Below are 6,330 nucleotides of genomic sequence, written 5' to 3' on the forward strand. Positions count from 1 at the left end.
ACTAACGTGGCACCATCAAACATCTGATACGTTGCCCAATGAGAGACCGCCACATCAACACTAAGCGGAATATTTACACGATTCGTTCAGTTTTAGTAAGTTACTTACATACAATGAATCAAAACAAAGTTTCTTTCCTACAATAGTAGCTGAATACAAGTTACATACACACACAAATTATTTTCCCTTCTTTTTATCCCCATAACATTCATTCTCTTTCCAATCAAACTTTCAAAAAAACATTCACCTTTACACATATGTTTTCTTCTTAGTTCTTACTTAGCATTCACTCGTTTCTTTCTATCAAATGTTATTACTTAGATTTTTACTAGATAAGAGTTTGTAGACCTTAGTATAATGGACGGGTGATCTTGAATTGGTGGAAGCCGATAATTTGCTAGTATGCTATTCAGGAAGCCAACGGTGCCATTACTACAGAATCTACATAAAACCCCTCATAAAGATTGGTTTCGGAAAAAAAAAATTGTGAAACCAATTTTATAAAGAATATGGAAAGCAGTTTTTTATAATTAAATGGTTTTCTTGCATATAAAGGTGTTTTTTTATAAATGAAGACCGGTTTTAAAACAGTAACCGGTCTCTTTTCATCGGTTTTATAAAAAAATACTTTCTAAACTCGTTTAATGAAGACCGGTTTTAAATCAATAGTCTTTAAACCGGTTTAGATCCCCTCGATCAACTAATTCGGATATAATAGTTATTAACTTTTAAAATTAAAATTATATAATCAAATTTGCCAAGAAATTCCGTAAAGTTAATTTCCCAACTTAAGTTAAGTTAAAAAAGTTTTAAATTAAAAAATTTTGATACGAGTCAAGATTTTCATCCAAAGTTCAACATTACCGGTATATTAGGGAATCCCCCTCCCAATTTGCGCGGGCCTTGAAATTATTTTTTTAACGCCGGGCTTATTTTAAAGCTCACACTCTCCATATCCTCTGTAGTCTGTAACATATTGTCCTCTTTTTTTTCCTTCTCAAAACCACCAACTTCTCTCTACTGACTACTGTAGCACTGTGAAACCACCACTACTGACGGCCACCCTTAATCACAATTGCACTGCCACAACTCGCAACAGCTATCTCCCTTGCATATCGCCACTCACAAAATCGATGGTAAGTTTTATTGATTTTTGTCTTATGAGTTCCGATCTAGGTTTTCGCTTTTATACTATTAGTGAAAAACTTGGGTTTTTTTGATTTGCTATACCATTTGTAAGTTGTATGGCTTGCAAATCCCAAAATTATAGGCTAACATTTTTGTGATTCTCCAGCCTAATTGGTTATATAAACAACCTCATTTTTCAATTCATTATTTCATTCATTCATCCAATAAAAGAAAAAAAAAAACAAAACAAAACTCCAAAGCTGAAAGAATTAATTAATTTGTCTAGTAACAAGTTATATAGATTTCTATTAGTAATGGCCATGAGATATTAAACTAATTAGTTTAAATTGACACATGAGTTTTATTGTCACTTGTGAACTATGGTGTTGGCCCATCCGGATCATCTCGGGCTTGAATCAAACATATCCATGAACAAAACTCACACATATAAACTCACACTTTGTATATAATGAATTCTGTTAGTTTTACAATGGACGGACACTTCTATATATAAACATATTTTTAACCATTGTGAATCTTTATGAAAAGTCACAACTTTCCATAAATAACTACTATTGTGACTTTTCCCAAAAGTCAAAGTCACAACCTTTCATAACTAACTTTCTACAGCCGAAAACTATCATTCGGTTATTAGCTTTATTGTTAACACATTAGACCCCTAAACTTATATACATTACAAACTCAACTCTAAATACATAAACTACTAATTACACAACGACCCCTAGACATGGATTAATGAATTAACATTCAAGATACGGCTTAATCCGATTAAATCAAATCAAGTATTAAGTGTTATTGTTAGGTCATTGTCATACAATGATTCACAAACGTGGTAGCATGTAGACTTTATAGAGATATAGCTATTTGTATATTTTGACTAAACTTGGACCTCCAAACTTGAATTATAAGGAACTAAGAGCTTACGCTATTTTCATTAAAATATTGACCTGTTTTCTATAACTACTAATATATGTGTGTGTTTTCAATTTTGCATCCCAACTCAGGCTAAAGCACCTTATATGTACGTATGTGCAAGTGAATATGTGCGTATCAAGGGTCGATCCCATCATGATAATTATAACGTCTTATGCTTGTTTTATTTATCATTTTGAAACTTGCAACTCTATGGTTTAATCTTTAATCTTCACTTTATATTTTCTCTTCACCCAATTACATCTAAGGGCCACATCTCCAACATTCATCAAGGTCATGAAACAAACAAGTTTTATCATAATTTTCACCTTTAAAGTTTCTTGATTGATTTTACTTGACACTGGTTGTATGCTTGCTGTCACAGGTTTGGAGTTTTATGACGTTTGCCGACATTATTGCCATATTGGGTTTAGGCCCTTTATCCTTGATAAGTCTACTCAAGCTATTATGTGAGTTTCACTGTAACTTTAATTTTATTTATTCAATTCCAAGACCCTTTACAAGAGTACCCATTTTTCAGGATTCAAGAATATTGGGAGAGGTTCACATTTCTGATCATAAGATTTATGAAGATGCTCCAAGGATACCCTCCGGTGGTGAAGGTACAAATCAGTACCCGGTTGCTAATTCTGAAGGTGGGCATCCTCAGATTCTCGGATGGGTAAGTTATCTTCTTATTTTAATCTTACATAATCTCTTGATATAATTTGTGGATTTCTACAATTGTCTGCAATATTGTTGCTATATATCTAGACTGGCAAAGGGCTTCTTTTAATAGGCATATAGGTGGGGGTGTGGGGCTTTGACTTACACAGTTGGCTTAAACATCTAAGTCCATTAACATACCCTAAAGTATTTCGAGAGTTTGCTTTATCTGCTAGAGTTGGAGTTCAGCTGAAGAAACATAACCGAACATTCACTAAATCACGGTCCTAAAATACTTGGGACTTTAATTAGCCTGCCATGCTTAAAGATTCGATTCCACAGCAATAGAATAAAGTCTAACAGTTCTAATCTTCCTGCTGTTAAGTAAGTGTGCAATAAAACTCATTTTCTCTTGGTAAATAAGATGATTGATATAGTTTTATTTTGTTTGGCTCAGGTAGTTGGTTGGCCTCCTGTCCTCGTATACTGAAACTGGAAGTTATCAAGAACCTTGTTGCTGCTTTGGATAACCCATTGCTTAGAATTAACTCAGCAAGGATTTTAACAAATTTATGCATTTATAGTAGCCCAGAGTGCTTTCAACAACTAATATAACCGTTATTGTGCCTACTGTAAGTTCTCTCCCAAAAATTCTATTCATTTTCATATTAGTGGTGGCAAAATGAGCAAGCAATGCTGTTTGGAATGGGTATGGTTTACGAGTATGAATTTTTTTTTTTTCTCCCTGATTACAGGAGTAAACCCTCATTATGAAGTAAACATGATTTAGGAGGTTTTCTGTAGTTTGATGCATTTTTATTGATGAGTTTGACCAACTTGATCCATTCCCTTTTTACTAGGAAATTTTGTAAACCTGTTGAGATAATGTATGACCAAAATTGACCTATGTACCTATACATGGATCAAGATTCTATATTACTATTACCCAACTTGTTTGACCCACTTTTTTTTGTCATACTGCTTGGCATTCTAATGCATTTTGTTGTGTACTTGTGATGTGTTTTGTTTTTGGATCTAGAAAGTGTTTAAATGTAACTATTTTGGACACAAATATAGCCTGGCATTGTTAGGTTCTTACAATCACATAGAAACCTATTGCGATGATATTGTTATTTTTAGTCGCTCTTTTCAGTTGTGCGTTACTAACTTCTATAGTATGTTATACAACTTGTACCTTATGCTATATTCATGAAAAATAACTGTAAAAATATCATCTCCTTTTTACTTTATCGGTCGTACATATCCTTTAATCATTAAAAAAAAAAATGTAGACAAAGTATGAATGAAGAACTTTGTAGTCAAAGTCTAATTGGTTTCGGAGCCCGTCGGAGGAGAAAAAACATATATTCTCACAAAAAAAGTATCCTTGTGGTCTTCAAATTTATTTATTTTTCATGAATCGTCCTTCTTGCTAGTGAAATGACGAATTCACGTGCATAAAACATGAGCGATCTTAGGCCTCACACTAAGCAAGACGCATTTTTACCTTTTCCATATCACTTCTACACTGTCACATCAGCTTTTTTCTCTCTTCATCCACCTCTTCCACAATCACTCCCTATAACCCCTTTTCTAGACTTCTTCCACACCTCTTCTACACTTTTTATTTATTTTATTTTATATTTAAACAAAATATTAATAATTCAACATTTATTTAAAGTTAAACATTACAATACATAATTAAAAAAAGTACAGTACATGATTAAAACACGAAATAGATAATAAAGCTACGATTATTCTTCATCATCTTTGATTGACATTTTTCCTAGTTCACGGTGAGCCGTTTCATTGGCCCACCACAGGTTGTGTTCTGGGCATTTCACTTCCCATGTTGATTTGCCTTCTCCGCAGTTGTCGTGGAACGATTCTGCCCAAGTGCATTGGTCGGTCAACGTGTGACCGGCCTTAAAAACATAATTGATCGCCCTCTTCATCCTTTTGCTCTCATCCTGTAAATAATAAGAATATGTCTCTTCGTGTTTCGAGACCCTACGACCTGGTGCGTCTATTTCATGAACGTGTTGGTCGCATAGGTGTCTCTTCTTCCGTAGGTAAAGCAGGTCCCCAGAGAGTTCATTTTGAAGAAGGGTGTCCTCTTTGACATCTTCAATTATTTGTGCTTTCATCTCATCTTCGGTAAAACGAGGTTGGTGAATGTTCTTTTTTGATGATGATGAGGAGGATGATGAAGCCATTTGGAATGGTAAGTGAATTAGCAGATGAAACAAGTTTGAATATTGATAATGTAGTTAGCAGATAATGTGATGAAACTGGTCAAGGTTCTAGGTATTTATTTATAGAGTGATAATGTAGCTAGCCGTTAAGGGACTATAAATGTAAATATTTTTTGGCCGTTTGAGGGACTGTAAATGTAAATATTTTGAATTTTGAATGTTGGAGGAGCGTCTGTGACTTCAACTATAAATATTGTCTCATTACCAGATATTTCATTTCAAAACTCACACTTTTATACATCTGCAATGGCTTCTTCATCAAATGCCCCTAACCTAAAACCACAAATGACTGTCGATCAAGTGAATGAGAGTATCATGGCTGATATCCTCAACCACCAAATGTGCAAAGACAACCTTGTTCAAATTGGTAAAAAACTTCAAGCGAAACAGAAATGGTGTGAAGAACAAATCAAATATATACAAACGGGCCATTGTACTGAGCTTGAGTGTCAATAATTTACTTATTTGCAGGAGAAATTTGACAAGATTCAAGATGCTGTGGAAGAAATTGCTTGTGCGGTCATCACCCTGAATGAGTTCATCAGCATCGCCAGAGCAGTTTATCCCCAAAAGAAATAAGTGGCCTTATTTTAATATTATGTTGTATGTTTTTCTTTGTTAAGCTTCTAATGTTTTAAAATTATGAATAAACTTATGTTCTTAAAGTAGACTTATTTTATTCAAATACTTAAAAACATTACAATACTTAAAAACAGACAACACACAATTCAAAGTGCTAAAACACAATTAAAAAACGAAAGCACACTTAATTATTATAAAAGATGGGAACATTCATAAGCTCCTGGAAACACCGCTCGTATTTGAAGTCCTTCCCATAAGTCGTCCGGTACTCTTGATGGGCCGTTACATAAACCATCTCATCCGATAAAGTCCCATGTGCCTTCAACCTCGAATAGATTGGATTAAACTGCTTACATTCGACGCGAATTTTGATGAATTTAGCTAGTAGTTGACTTTTGGACCTTGGAGGTTCAGGCGTGTTTGCATTGAACCTTTCGTATATTAAGGTCCACATGGACACATCCGAAGCGTGTAGGTTAGGCATTTCAGTCATCCATATCCAGCACATGACCACCAAACGAAGTTCGGCTTCAGTCCATAAATGCCTCTGCATTTTGAAATGGAATGGTTTTATGAAATGGTTTTATTGAATGGTTATGGAATGGTTTTTTGAAATGGTTTGATGAAGAGTGAAGATAGCATATATAGAAGGAGGATTAAAAAAAAATACAAATCCGACCGTTGCATTTTAAAAAAAAAAGTTTTTTTTTTTGTTTTTGCGTTTTGCGGACCACATACCTCGTCAACCCTCTTCGATCTATCGAAA

The 6,330-nt window shown here is 34.2% G+C and overlaps 1 long non-coding RNA gene across 4 annotated transcripts; it reads left to right on the forward strand.

Moving 5' to 3' along the window:
- The first annotated feature begins 946 nt into the window (after positions 1-946).
- LOC122608465 lies at positions 947-5,606 on the forward strand. Of its 4 annotated transcripts, none has more exons than XR_006325228.1 (5): positions 947-1,136; positions 2,447-2,531; positions 2,603-2,743; positions 3,185-3,359; positions 5,454-5,606. It is a non-coding gene; the product is annotated as an uncharacterized LOC122608465 (long non-coding RNA). The 4 variants fall into 4 exon arrangements; XR_006325229.1 differs by lacking the exon at positions 5,454-5,606 and adding an exon at positions 3,483-3,685; XR_006325227.1 differs by lacking the exon at positions 5,454-5,606 and having other exon boundaries at positions 3,185-3,433.
- Positions 5,607-6,330: the final 724 nt, after the last annotated feature.

This window comes from Erigeron canadensis, chromosome 7 (assembly GCF_010389155.1).
Source record: "Erigeron canadensis isolate Cc75 chromosome 7, C_canadensis_v1, whole genome shotgun sequence".
NCBI classification, from domain to species: Eukaryota; Viridiplantae; Streptophyta; class Magnoliopsida; order Asterales; family Asteraceae; genus Erigeron; species Erigeron canadensis.